A 13,980-nucleotide genomic window follows, 5' to 3' on the forward strand; every position below is an offset into this window, starting at 1 on the left:
TATAAAAGTGAGAAGCAGTGTCTATAAAAGGCCATGAATAGCACAGGAGTATATGCATTATTCAGTTCTTGGTAGTTTAGGTATTAAAGCCTGGAGTAAACGCTTTGAGCCCCAGGTATGGATCAATGTGCTACTGTTTCAGGACTATGAAAATGTCGTCTTTAAACCACACATGAGCAACAGTGTAGGGCTTGAATGACTTCCATAATAAAACATGACAGAGTACCACAAGAAAAATGACTGAAGCGAACCAATCCGATTGCTCACATTTAGAAGGACCAATAGTTTTTAATTACTTACTTTAATTAAATATGTTTTGAATTACTTACAGAAGGAAATGCGTTATTTGATTGAGTTAGTTGAGCAAGTCAAACGGTTTCATGCATTTTTGTTTTGAGGGTTTGTATTGCGTAATTATAATGATCAATGACTTGCACAGAAATGCTAGACTCAACCCCCACACTACCAGCAACAAGACAATGAAGGTGGAACAAGCCCAGCATTTCCAACACTGCTGCACCGTGCCATTGCGTTAAAAAGGCTGCCAGTCTCTATTGCCACATAGATCACCTCTGAACACCACCTGCTAATAGTGATTACCATTGCAGAACATCTACTTCCAGCTCTTCACACAGGACAGAGATACTGAATGAAGCTGCGTGTCTGCGCTGAATGGGGTCACAGCTGTTCAGTCTCGTCCCAGGGGTCAGTGCCTCCGTGCTTCCTCTGGGTTACATTAGAGACCGAAACACTGAAAATAACTAGACTTCTGGACACACAATTTAAAATGTTTATGGGGGACAAATGGCAGCTGACTCATGATGAGGTCATCATGCATTTGCGTCTTCCACGTGCCCCCATGTAAAGTCTTTTTTTTTTCTGTATCTGTCCCCTTCTGAGGATGCCGTGCATGAAAGGGTTAAGAAGATCAATCTGTAATGCATACAGGCAATTAGCTTAATGAATGCACTGCAATACTGAGATATCATGAACCACGTGGGTCTTATCTTATTACATCTGAGCAAAAAATCTCTACAGGGCAGAAATACATCCCCGCCTCCCCCCATCCCACATGAATTGAATTAGTCAAAGCGTTCTCATATTTCAGATCTCACTATTCTCCTGCACCCCCTGCCCCACTTCACCCTCAATCTTTTTATTTAAAGAGCTTTTAAAACTGATTGCAACACACTGTGCCTGCATTTTGATTTGGTTTAGAGTTCTACCCCTATGAACGAGCTGCTAGCTATCTTGCATACAAAACCCTAAAACAAAGCCCTCGGGGCGGACCCAGCTGGATTGCGCAGAGTTGACTAGTATTAAAGCCCCGGTTGCTGTAAACAGCTAAAGATTGTCGTGATCTGCTCGCTCTTTTGTTTTTGTTCGCTCTTTTCTTTAATATATCACTTTACTGAGAAGCCCAGACCTCTGACCAAATGACATCAGGGACTTTAGGGTTGCCATGGTGACTGCTGGAATCTCTCTCTCTCTCTCTCTCTCTCTCTCTCTCTCTCTCTCTCTCTCTCTCTCTCTCTCTCTCTCTCTCTCGAAAATGTTATTCTGGTTATTATGATTTCTTTTCTCCAGGTATCCGTTGGTTATGAAAAGGGTTTCCTAATGGCACTGACTGCACTGCTGCCTGGCTGGTAAAGGAGGGGAGGGGCTTGTGTTGTCAAGGACACGCCTCTAGTTCACTTCTGAGCCCTGTTAGTTCCTGTGGATTTAATATTACCCGTGTTCCTTCCATGTTGCTTTGTAACAGATGATGTTGATCATGTGTGTAAGGCTTGCCTTCGTGTATGAATGACTGAACACTTCCCATAATCCTTCCCAACGTGCTTCATATATTTCACTACAATCGCCGGTCTGTATCTCTCACACACGCCATGACATTTTATCATTACCACTGAGCCCACATACAGCAATCTATTTTGAACCAGGTGCAAAGGCAATTCTCTTAAAAGGAATAATATTGAAATAGCAATGGTTTTATTCAATGGTTTTATTATTAATAATAATAATAATATTTTTTTTAATCAGCGTGTTATTTTAAGGGCCACCATGTACAGTTATTTTTCACTACCATCCTCTTCCCCTTTAGAAAAAAAAAACGGTGCACATCTTAGCAGTGTAGTGTTCAATTGAAACGTCTGTTATACATGAAGTCTTGCATTTTTCACTGTTTAGCTGGAGCCAGTCCGGATCTGCACTGTTTCAATATTACATCATAATGCTGCTGCAGTCTTCAGTACCCGTACAGCAGGATGTAATTAGAAATCACAGCGCAGGTCAAACACAGGCATGGAGAGAGCCAGAGCTTCACTGCCGTGGAGCTCCCTGACGTGCCAATGTGCTGCTCAGTTCAATATACACAAAACTGCAGAGAGCAGCACAGACTACACGGCAGCTCGGAGCTACGCTAACAATTACAATCAGAGCAGCGCTGCTTCACTGTGTCAGAAATGCTACAGCTTTACCCCAGAGACAGGTATTTAAAACAGGACAATGCAATGCAGCTGGACAGGACTGCTAAGGTACACAAGCACAGCGCATTGCAATGGCACCTGTAATTAAATACGAATCATAACAAACATGCAAACGTTGGAGCAAAACCTGTTTGAAATGCATATAGCCGAGTTTATAAATGTCTGTAGCAATCAGACATTGTGCTTGATTAGCCCCAGTGTGTTCAGGTGTCTCTTATTAAACTCGTAGTAAAACCCGGAACAGGTCAGTCTGCTCTGCAATCGGATTATTATTGTTCGATCCCTGTAGAGTCCATGCAGTTGCTCATTACCTGCACATGCTTTGGGAGTTGCTCTGACTCTGGCTAGTTGTTGTGCGCAGTCCTGATTGACAGGGGCTCCCCCCGCAGACAGGGTTTACCTGCGGAGGAGGAGGGGGGTTCTGATGACACAGAGAATCCTCGGCTTTGTCACGATGCCCCCTCGCTGCGGAGACCACGCCAAGGTCAGCTTCCCCGGAAAGCAGATGGATGAGAAATCCAGAACCGCACCGCATTCCAGCTTAAAACAAAACAACTGACTGTCTTTATCTCGCATCATTCTGACTGCAAAGGGCTTCTGCAGGTGCAGTGGGTTCACACGCTTGCCGTTCACAGATTGGCCTTGTCTAGCTCACAGTGGAGATTCTGCACCCTCTCCTGTCCAGGAGTTTGATGTATCCAAGATGACAGCTCAGATACAGAGGGAGGGGAGGGAAACGTCTCCCCTGCACGGAGGTCAGGGTGACAGAGCCGAGGGTCCAGACCCCAGGACAAAGACTCTGGAGCTGGATACCACAGCTGCTGTTCCAGACCCCTGTTTTCCAAGATGTTTGCTATCTGTTACTTTCCACATATACAGGACTGGCGATGTTTTATCAATTATATACAGGCCTTTTTTTGCAGTCCATTGCTTTCTTTCTATCCTCGGTTGTCTGTTTTCCTTCAGACAGCAGGATATCTCCTGGATGATTACACGCAGTTTCAAATCTGAGTAGCTTTCTTAAAGCATACAGTAACAACAGTGCCTCCTGCAATAGCGTGCTGTTAAATACGGTAAACAAGCAAGCTTCACTCCTGGGTATGAAGCAATCTGAAGAGTAACAAGTCTTGTTCAGAGACGATATGCCTCACGGGTGACTCAGTTATTCATGAGAGAAAATATTTTTCCTGGAAAAACAGAAGACACCGCTGTGAAGCCCAGAACAGTGAGTGTGTGTTTTGTTGCATCGCTGTACATCTCTTTTTAATAATTCAGCGCTAGAGAAACCCTGGATAGCAATTATAAATTCAAATCTTTGGGTCTGTCTTCTCCCTCTAGATTTCATCCTCAAAATGGGGGGTATAAAACCATACTTCTGTGGCTGAACTAAAAGAAAAAGATTGCACAAGAAGATTAGTTATTTCTCCTTTATTGGTGTTGATTTTAATTCTGTGCACCCTTCATCACTCTCTCTCTCTCTCCCCCTCTATTTCTTCTGAATGCACTACAGAACAGACTGCTGATAATGAAGTCCATACTAAATGAGCACTTCCTTGGCAACAGCTGTATAACAGTTTGAGGGACACCGTGGCTCAGTCATACTGGCCGAGCCTGCGTCTGGATGCACCAACAAGCAGAGAAGGATGAAACCTGCCCTGAGATCCTGTATCGGGTCTGTGCCATCATCTCTGAAAAAGCACAACACAAAACAAGAATCTCAAGGGTACAGTGGAGGTGTTGTAGTCGTTCAGACACACAGCTGCTGCACACACAGGCGCTTTCTCCATCTCTTGTAATATGAAGTGGTGCAGTTGGGTTGTAAAGCCTGCACTGTGCAGCTCCTGTGAGAAGCCCTGCAGTGTGAGAGTCGATTGAGCCTCCCTCCGGTCTCGTTGATGCATGCTGAGGGCTGTGCTCGGAGCTGGAGTTGGAGCTGCACGCGTGCTCCGCACACATTCCCCTTGCTCTCAGGTTTCAGATTTCTCTGCCTGCCTCCTCTCTGCTGTGCCACTACGGGTTCCTCATTACCCAGGTCTGACCTCAGCCCAGAGCTGCAGGGAGAGAGCAAGCGAGCCTGGGGCGCGCGAGCACAGAGGTGAGGGTAGTAAAGCAGTACAAAGCGATGGAATCACACTGCTCTACAGCAGGAGCCACAGCCCCTCTGTATCTCAAACTAGACCCCAGACACTGCCCGTTCTACCTGGCTCACATACTGCACATGCACAAGCTGGTCAAATTCACAAAAAAGTCCTACCCCAGTCTAAACACAGTTCATGTGTCCTAGTGCTTTGAAATGGAAAATTGCAGATCGGTCATATATTTTTTACATGAACTCAAAGTGGCCCATTTCCAAGATGCATAAAACTGGTTTCATATGACGCATAACATTATATTTTAGTTTAGACAGAGCTCCCCCTTTTAGATCGCTGTAGTGGGGAGTCACAGGTGAGAAAGCATGCAATTGGTAATCTGCTTTATTAAGAGGATGCAAGTGCTGGTGCAATGGTATGATGAGGCAAATGAGCCATGACAGCCTTAAATGTTCTGCAGTGTAAATGACTGCCTTATAACGACAGAGCACTGTGTTACAAATCCCTAAACTAAAGTGTACTTTGCAATATACAGGATGTACAGTGCAACGTAAATCAGAACAGATCTCCAACTCCCAGAAGCCATTTCAACTGCACCCTTCAGCTCCCTCCCTCTGTCAGTTAGTTGAAATATTGTAATTGAACCAAAAAGGAACAAAGCTATACTGAGACAGTAAGCCGACGGAGAGGATAAGACATGGATTTATAACAACGAGACAGTGATCAATGCATGCCATTTACCTGCTAATAGAAAACAGATTTGGTGGAATGACTGTGTTCAGTAGCTTATATGATCCTAATGTCCCCGGCAACAAGGGAAGACTTTAGCCCAGTGGATTTTGAGAAACAAGATTCAAATCGACACACAGTGACTGATGCATGCCGTTCACATATTAATAGAAAATATATGGATTTTTTTCTGTGTTTGGAAAAATAAATACACTAATATGGAAAAGAGCAGTATTTTATTTTGACATACCAATATAATGCATTACGTACATTTCAACTTGCAGGAACACGCACGAGAGTACACCTTTCATACAGAATATACACATGTAAGGGAAATCTAATTAAAATCCACATACATGTATATGTGCCCTGCATTAAATACGTGCCATTTACTGGTGGACTGCTTCTCAAAAAGCTTCATGCATATCAAATGCATGTTACCTTTTAAACAGCTCATGAGTTCATGCCTTTATGAGGAGCACATGCAAGACAATTGAATCGTGAAAGACTGTGCATTATATATACCTGAACCAAGCAGAGTCTCTCTTAGCAGCCAGTAAAGCTGATCAGTTAATGACAGCAGGCTCTCTAGTGTGCGGCTTGACTCGGGTCACACAATCCTGCCATGCTAGTGTTTCACCCCCCCCCCCCCCCCCATCCATGTTGTAGGAAAGGTTCCTTAAAGAAAGTAAACCAGCTATGACCGTGTTTCCATTACACCGTGCTGCCCGGTTTTTAAAAGAGTGAAAAGACCAGACCACAGTATCTTGGAAACGAGGTATACCTTTTCCACATAGAGCCAGCAGGCAGGTCTTACAGTAAGTGTAGATGGAATAATTAATTCATGTCAGCGTTGTATTGCAGCGAGCATGCCACGAGTCTCTGCCCCAGCTGTTTTACATCTAGATCGCCCCTGATCTACTCACTCAAATATATTATTCACGTATGCAGTATAAAGCAGCGTTTAATTAATGTCTTACTGTAGACGGGGCGTCTATTTTTACTGCGCGGGCAAGGTTTGGAAAAGAACGCTAAAAACGAAATCAACCAGCTGGCAAATGGTTCTAAACCCATTTAAAAGCACACGAGGCACTTCAAGGAAGGCCTGTACATATTTAAACTTTTAATGAAGAGAATCGAGGAATTTGCACAGAGCAGAACTAGAAAAGAACGCAATTTACATGCGTTTAGAAAATATTAAAATATATACATGAAATATCTATCTGTATATATTTCGGACAAAAACCCTTCAGGTGTGTGTGTGTTATTGACCCGAACCTTCGCCATCATCAGAATTGCCCAAATCAATGTTTATTTTTTCTGTTTGCTTTGCAGATTTCACTTGATTTCACGCCTGCTAATCCCCAAGCCTGGTCTGAAACCAAACCATATCACTATTTATTCATCCATTCATTTCTCTGTCCTGAAATGAAATCAATGAATCGTGGCAATTCAAACTGCAACAGAATCTATCCCAGTTTGAAGAACCCTCTGTTGAGATCTGTCTGGCTTTCATATTGAACCCATTAGTTGTTGCAAGAACCATTCTTTATAGAGCCCCAACCATCCGTGTTCCCTAGAAATCAAAACGCGTGGTTCTTTTAAGAACGCTCCGGGACCCTCTTCCCGGTGTGCCCAATAATGATGAACACTAACGGTACCGTGAGATCTCGAACCCATCCTAAAACCTAATCTACAAAGAGTTCCTGTGAGCGCGCATCTCATTTTCAAGGGAGTCCCTGTGAGCGCGCATCTCATTATCAAGGGAGTCCCTGTGAGCGCGCATCTCATTATCAAGGGAGTCCATGTGAGCGCGCATCTCATTTTCAAGGGAGTCCCTGTGAGCGCGCATCTCATTATCAAGGGAGTCCCTGTGAGCGCGCATCTCATTATCAAGGGAGTCCCTGTGAGCGCGCATCTCATTATCAAGGGAGTCCCTGTGAGCGCGCATCTCATTATCAAGGGAGTCCCTGTGAGCGCGCATCTCATTATCAAGGGAGTCCCTGTGAGCGCGCATCTCATTACCAAGGGAGTCCATGTGAGCGCTCATCTCATTTTCAAGGGAGTCCCTGTGAACGCGCATCTCATTATCAAAGAGTTCCTGTGAGCGCGCATCTCATTGTCAAGGGAGTCCCTGAGTCCATCAGCCACGATTTATCACTGGTTATGAAATACACTAAGCGTATGCAAGCAAATCAACCAAAAAAAGCACAGTATATACACACTACAATATTGGCCGCACACATATCCAATCTTATTTGTCATAATCATACATAGTAAAGGAAAAATCTAAACCTAGTAGCTTTTCACCTTGTTCCGCGGCGCTGTGGCAGTCTATCGCTTCATCTTCCCACTGAAGTGCCATGGAACTCCCGTGTGTTCAATTAAAACACACACACACACACACAACATTGCCTGCCAGTTGCGCTTGAAAAACCGCTGCTGCTGCTGTTCATGTAATGAAACGGGAATCCCAAAACACTCACTCACACATTCACACACGTCAAACAAGACAACTTATTCTGCAAGTTGCAACGCAAGAGCGGGGTGTGATTCGCATTATACGCGGTACTGCGTGCACTCAGCCATTCGATTCAAAACCAACAATGACAACATCAAAACAACTTGATATTACCGTCGTAAACACACTGCAGGCTAATCACAATACAATGGAATCAGAAACCCTGCAGCCCAGCCTCATTTTACTGTCAACTCAGTGTGGGTAGGGTTATCACAGATATGAATGAAGTCGCTATCGCAGTCTGCTGTGCCAAAGGAGAATAGTGCGGTGAAGTTATTGAAGACAGGTGTACGCATAGCACTAGACGCAAAACCTTACCTTACATGTGCAGTCTTCATTGGCTGATGATAAATCCCTTTTTATATTAAGTCCGGGTGTTCTTGTTCTAAGAAAGTGCTTTTCTCACATGCACGAAGTGAAGGAGGTCGGGAGGAGAGACGAAAAACAAATCCGCGCGACTGAATGCTGTCTTCCCCCTCGCCTCGCTGCTTCTCTCGGTGCTGTGTTTTTGAGTGGAGCTCTTTACCCCCCCCCCCCCCCCCCCCCCAAGTCTCTCCCTGCACTGCAGTTTGATTGGTTAACACGGTAGCGGCGAACTCTTCAAAGCTATACCCCCCCCCGCAGGAGCGCCGGGGGCTGCTAACAAAACGCGGAGCTGGATCGGCGCTACATTGGAGTCTGGATTCGGAGATTCGCATACCCAGAGTGGGATTCCTTTCATCTGATCTCCACAGGGACAGAGGCGCATTTTCTATAGACAGGGGTCGGAGTGTCTCCGAATTGAGGAGGAGATAGGAAGGAGATAAGAAGGAAAGCGATTCATTCAGAGCTGGTTTTTTTCAACAGATCTGAGTAAAAGGATAGGGTTTATGCAATAATAATAATAATAATAATAATAATAATAATAATACAGGTTGGAACAGAAGGATGGTTTTTTGACAGCATTTTTGTGTTTCGTGCGCTAAATTCTGTAAAGAAAGTTTCCGCGTGTCAATAGATCACGTATGAGTTCAACCATAAAACTATATCGCCAGTTCCAAGCAAGCAGAAAACGCGTCACCAGTGGCTGCACTGTGTGTTCATAATGGGAGCCTCTGTTTGTAAGGGTTGTGTATGAAACGCTGTAATGGATGGCTCGGTCTGGAGATTGCATAAAGCTAGGGGCAGCAGTGTGGAGTAGTGGTTAGGGCTCTGGACTCTTGACCGGAGGGTCGTGGGTTCAATCCCAGGTGGGGGACACTGCTGCTGTACCCTTGAGCAAGGTACTTTACCGAGATTGCTCCAGTAAAAACCCAACTGTGTAAATGGGTAATTGTATGTAAAAATAATGTGTAAAAAATAATGTAATTGTATGTAAAAATAATGTGATCTCTTGTAACAATTGTAAGTCGCCCTGCATAAGGACGTCTGCTAAGAAATAAATAATAATAATACTCAGGTACTCGTCTCATTTTTAAATAAATCATAGTCTGGCCACTTTATTGGGTTTTGGGACCGGTTTGTCCACAGCAGCCTCAACTCTAGAGATTACCTGAAGGAAATGTAATTCTCTGATCTCATGTCATGAGTATAGCTATTTTTATAGATTTTAATTGGAATGTAGTATTTTTGAAGCAGGTTTTAACACTAGACGTGTGCAGCGGTGCCCTCCGCTGCCAGCTGAGCGCTGATCGCATGCCCGTCTCTGATTGATGTTAACTGTTCTTCGTGTAGCGGCAGAGCAGAATACATTAAGGACTACATTATTTTAAACGCCTCCCGAAGTTGAAGCTCTTCAGCGCGCCCGTCTTTCATTATTAATAAAGGTGACATCCCTAATCATTCAGCAGGAATCCGAAGCACATTAAAAATACCTTTGTTTCACTGCACTCTCTCCTCGTCCACCCCCCTGTTTCCCTCCCCCGCACAGCTCGACATTGATTTAACAAGCCGGCCTTGTGCGGGGCTCTTTGTGCTGCTTTCCGCGGCCTGGTTTAAATACCCCGAAATAAATGGACTACAAAGTGGATGCGTTCCTTGATCTCAAGTTCTGTGAGCAAACCAATACATGCAGAATCTGTGTTAGTGGCATATTAACAAAGAAAGAAAGAAAGAAAGAAAGAAAGAAAGAAAGAAAGAAAGAGAGAAATGGAGAGATGAGAGGAGAGAGAGAGAGAGAGAGAGAGAGAGAGAGAGATGGAGACGCACTGGTCTTAAAAAACTTTGAAAGAAATATTCCCTATTTTATCAGGACCAGAAAAATAACCTCGCATTTACTTAAACACAACTTGCAATACGCACTCCGCTTACTAGTATAGTAAGTTTACGTAGTAAGTTTGATACCCCACTCTTACAACACAAGCGAGTTCTTTAATATCTTTGAATGTATTCATTGATTGCATCGATCCGCTGACCATCGCTGTGCAAGGAGATCCCAATGTGAACTGTGCATACGTCACTGTGTAGCAGACTTGGCGCGTTTGAACAGCACTGACCGGCGTTTGGTTTTCAGCACCATGGACAGCGGTCTGTCTGATTCATTCTCGCGTGAGTTCTCTTTTTGGGGTGGTGAAACTCCACGTGGTTCCTCGTCTATCGATGAACGAAGAAGCACGTGCCTTTATCTGTGGATGAAATTCTCTATTCATCCTCACTTCTTTACACAGAAAACCAACTCAGCGAGTCTATTATTATTATTATTATTATTATTATTATTATTATTATTATTTATTTCTTAGCAGACGCCCTTATCCAGGGCGACTTACAATCGTAAGCAAATACATTTCAAGTGTTACAATACAAGTAATACAATAATAGCAAGAAATACAATAACTTTTGTTCAAGTGTGACAAACCACAATTCAATAATACAGCAGATAATAGTGATAGTTACATCAGGATATGATTAAATAGTGATAGTTACATCAGGATGTGATTAAATACAAAATACTACAGGTTAAACACTTGGCAGATTACAGTATTCTGAAGTACAGGATTAAATGCAGTAAAATAGGGGGCAGATAAGAGCAAAATAAAGCACATTTAAATGAAGGGTGATAGTGTCCCAGGATACAAACAGAGGAGTTCTATAGGTGCTGTTTGAAGAGGTGAGTCTTAAGGAGGCGCCGGAATGTGGTCAGGGACTGGGAGTCTATCGCGAGACCACGAGGTACTTGAGCTGTCAACAAACCTACTTCTGTACGCAGTTTACCATGCAGACCTCTGAACTCGATGGAATCCGGCCTCATTTAATTCAACTACAGCAGCTGAGTGTACTCCACACACTCAGCTACTCCACACAATCCTGTGACTGAAGAGTCCAGTGCACACTCCCGGCACGATGAGAGCCATCCAGCACTTCATCGCCTGCCCCTCTCCTGGTAACACCGCGCTGCGCTGCTACTCTGCAGACTCGTTATACTCTATTATTTCATATCAGAGAACACACCCTTGCTGCTTCTCCACAGTTCAAGAGGCGGTAGATTGAAACTGGGCTAACGTACTTCTGTTTGCAGATGCTTATTTATGTATTTTGGCGACTCGCACTTACAGTTGCAAACCCTGCAAAAAATGTACTTACACCAGAGCAGTTTCACCCATTGCAGGATTCACAGTGCACAGGTAACAAGCTCAGGTGTGTCCTATTAAACTCAAAGTAAAACCAGGAGAGAGAGAGAGAGAGAGAGAGAGAGAGAGAGAGAGAGAGAGAGAGAGAGAGACAGAGAGAGAGAGAGACAGAGAGAGAGAGAGATTCCAGCAGTCACCTGAGAGCGAGCTGTCCAATGTTTCAATGTGGTTCACATGCCTGTAATGCATTCCTTTTTATCTGGTGTGGCTTAAACCCTTTATGGGATGTTAATCATGAATCATGCAGTAACTACAGTATATATAATATATCTATTATATATGCAGTATCTTCTCTTTCCTAGTGTGGAATTCATTCATGACACAGTCACAAGGTCAGGTCTCATGACAAGCCTCCCCTGTGTCGTCCTATTCAAGATAACAAGACAGAAGTGTGATTTAATCTGTTGTGAATCTGGGAGAACAGACTCCCTCTCACTGCATTTGTGGTGCTGTGCTGTACCGGGAGGCTGGACACGACTTCCCTTGACTCTGTCACGAGGCCCTGGGGCAAGTCAATTAAATAATTAAGGAGTCGGCTGAAACAAAGTCCTGCAATGGATTGATTCAATTCAGTTGTTCTGGGAGGGAAGCGTGACACTTCCTCAGAGATAACCGCCTCACAATCCTTCAGGGAGAGACGGTGCTCAGCAGCAAAACCTGGATACGGAAGCACCTGCCAACCAAGCGCCTCTGCTGAACCCGCTGCCGAGCTCGCTGAGATCTGAGCTGCTGTCCATTGTGATGCTCTTTCAGCAGGGGGAGGTGCAGCTTCTCTGTCCATTGTGATGCTCTTTCAGCAGAGGGAGGTGCAGCTTCTCTGTATGATGCAGAACCTCGTGTAGTCTTTTGAAGGATTGCCAGGGCTGTGATGGAATTGTTCTTATTCTGTAGTTTCTTGTGCTGCTGCTGCCTGGGATCCTGACGGAGATTCCCTGCCCCTTGCTTCGCATCGCTAATGCCCTCTAAATATTTCATCAAACACTCAGAAAGAGTTTCATGTGATATGAAACCCTGACACACACACACTCGCTGATTCTCATACATCCTGTACACACTCATAGTGTTACACACTGACACACACTCACACACACTGACACACACACTCAGTTGTTATGTGGAGATATCTGCTAAACCTTTAATAGTCTGTCGTCTAATCTATCTATATAAAATCTGATCTATCTATATAGCTGTTTGCTGCTTTTGAACTCTCTCTTTCTCTCTCTCTCTCTCTCTCTCTCTCTCTGCTGTCAGGGCTGTCTTCAGAATCAAACACACTCACACATATTGTTTGAGCCTCTGACAGCACAGAAAGGTGCAGAAATTCCCAGAAAGAGAGAGTGAGAGGAAAGGAAAAGCAGTTCCTTATCTTCAGAGACTCTATCACAGATTCAGGGACCACAAAGGTTCTGTCTGTCACTGTGTTGTGATGATAAGGCAAAGACTACAACCTAGAAGGGTCTTTTTTATTTTCTTTTTACACTCTGGTATTTATCTCAAAGGGAAATATTCAGAAATATTTATCTCAACTGAGGTGAAATATTCAGTCCTTGATTCCTTTGTCCTTTAGGTTCTGTAGCCAAGCATTCTTGCACACGGAACCGCAAAAGGCTCTACAGAACGGGTTCCGTGCATGAGCAAAGGATTCTAGAACAGAACCAAATCAGAGGTTCTGAATTCTGAAATTCTGAAAAAATGAAGCAGCTTAATATGTGATAGGCTTCTGTGAATGAATGAAAGATGAAATGCATGCAGGGCTTGTCCCCAAACGAGCTGACAGTCTTCATCTATACGCTTGGTATCCTGTCTTTAATTCGAGTGTCGCTCTCCTTGTTTAAATTTCATCTTCCTGCGAGCTGAGCCAATCTATTCCAATTACTCTGAGAGCCCTCATCATGAAAGTGATATTTATCAAACTGGAAGGAATGTGACCTGCAGCCCTCTGCATTTGATACCTAGCAATCGTGTGCTAATGCCAAAGCAAACAGCTAATTTCAGTGCATAAGGGGAAGGTGCTGGCTGTTACAGATACATTGACATTCTCTCACTTACACGTTCTTGTTGTTTCTTTCTTAGCAACATCTGTCAAACCCGCCCCTTTTCTATCTAATTATTCCACTCAGCTCCTGGTCCAAGCTCTTGCTCTTTCTAGATGGGATTATTGTAATTCTCGCCTCGCTGGTCTCCCTGCTTCGGTTATTCACCCTCTTCAAAGTCTGCTGCTGGCCTGGCATTCTCCCAACCCCACTGCTCTCACTCTGCCCCTCTGCTTCTCACTCTCCACTGGATACCTAGCTCTGCTTGCATCCACTGTAACACCCTTGCCTATAGCTGTATTTATCATATATTCAATATTCATCATACTGCCACTGCCTATCTCCAACCCCTCGTGTCTTCCTTTTTTTCAGTTTATTTTATTTATATAGCACCTTTTATACCGCACTGACTCAAAACAGAAAGAAGCCTGCAAAATCAGGAAGCAGGAAACATTACAAAGCAGCAATACATAATAATAATAATAATAATAATAATAATAATAATAATAATAATAA

At 43.9% G+C, this 13,980-nt stretch overlaps 1 protein-coding gene across 2 annotated transcripts in view; it reads right to left on the reverse strand.

The window, feature by feature from the left end:
* The window catches only part of LOC117413896 (disks large-associated protein 3-like), a 51,525-nt gene extending 43,179 nt beyond the window's left edge, over window positions 1–8,346 (reverse strand). For both annotated transcript variants that reach the window (XM_059000137.1, XM_059000138.1), the window contains exon 1: window positions 8,145–8,346. The gene's annotated coding sequence lies outside the window, so the exon portion shown is untranslated. The remainder of the gene's footprint in view (window positions 1–8,144) is intronic.
* Window positions 8,347–13,980: the final 5,634 nt, after the last annotated feature.

Source organism: Acipenser ruthenus, chromosome 25 (genome assembly GCF_902713425.1).
Source record: "Acipenser ruthenus chromosome 25, fAciRut3.2 maternal haplotype, whole genome shotgun sequence".
NCBI classification, from domain to species: Eukaryota; Metazoa; Chordata; class Actinopteri; order Acipenseriformes; family Acipenseridae; genus Acipenser; species Acipenser ruthenus.